Below are 1,470 nucleotides of genomic sequence, written 5' to 3' on the forward strand. Positions count from 1 at the left end.
CCTGCAAACACCCCATTACCTCGGGTTAAGAACTTAATTCGTTCTGGAGGTCTGTTCTTAACCTGAAACTGTTCTTAATCTGAAGCACCACTTCAGCTAATTGGGCCTCCCGCTGCTGCTTCCCGCGTCTGTAACCGGAAGCGTATGTAACCCAAGGTACCACTGTATTCCACCCCAGCTCAACTGCTGCCATCCACCTCTTCAGTGTGGTGTAGTGGTTAAGAGCGGTAGACTCGTAACCTGGTGAACCGGGTCCACTTCCCCGCTCCTCCGCATGCAGCTGCTGGGTGACCTTGGGCTAGTCACACTTCTCTGAAGTCTCTCAGCCTCACTCACCTCACAGAGTGTTTGTTGTGGGGGAGGAAGGGAAAGGAGAATGTCAGCCGCTTTGAGACTCCTTTGGGTAGTGATAAAGCGGGATATCAAATCCAAACTCCTCCTCTTCTGTTCACCCTGGGTCGCTTCAGGGTTTGGTGATGTGTGCATGTGAACGATTGTTCACATAACAGTATTGGTAGTGCCTAAAATGGGAGTTGCCTGTAGCACATCTGGAAATGTGTTTAGGACCGAGAGGGAAGAATACAGTTTCCTTGAAGTAACCTCAGCCATTTTTTCTCAACCATGCCAACAGGCTTTCGAGAAGCGATCAAATAAATAATTATATCATTGGTTACAGTCTGGGGGGGATGGGGTGGGGTATACTTACGCAATACATCAATAGTACACCATTGTGCCTTTTGTACGTTCAGGTCCCAATGTATTAGAAATATACCCCATTTCTCAGTGAATGTGTTATTTGACTGTAGTTACGTACATTAATTTAATCACAAATGCAGTACACCAAATCCCCAATAACCAATCTGATATTAATGGAAACGTTTTGCTTTTTCCTGTTTATGGAAAATTCTATGGAAGTTCACACTACTTTGAAGACTTCAATCCCGTTTGACTGACCTGAGCAAGGGAATAATAACCCGCAGCTGAAAAGCAGGGCAATGGGTCAAATGAGCACAGGTCAAATGAGATATGTTAAGCCCATATCTGCACCCGATTGCCAAACAGGTGGGTGCTGCAGCTTATGATCAATCAATAATCAGAGATGTGTACTTCATACATGCTCAGAGAGGTGCTTTATTTACTTTTTTATTGATTACCTAGCTTCCAATGCGAGCTGCGAGGCTGTCGTCACTTACTTCCCGCTTTAACAAAATCGATATGCTATGCTAAAAAACAAACGAGGCTGGCTTTACCCTGAATATTTTTGTTTCACTGTCAGAAATTTCTTCCTGATGTTTAGCCATAGAATCGCACGCAAGACGATCATATTAAGAGCTGCACGGTGCGCGCCCGCTTCCTGCCCCTTTGCCGGCGGAGGGAGAGATCCTTGCAACCCATTCTGACAACCCGCTGCTCGCTGGGCACCTTCCGAGGATCCGGATTCAGGAGGCGGGCACCGCGGAAGCCCAGCCC

The sequence above is a fragment of the Podarcis filfolensis genome (assembly GCF_964270895.1).
Source record: "Podarcis filfolensis genome assembly, chromosome: 1".
NCBI classification, from domain to species: Eukaryota; Metazoa; Chordata; class Lepidosauria; order Squamata; family Lacertidae; genus Podarcis; species Podarcis filfolensis.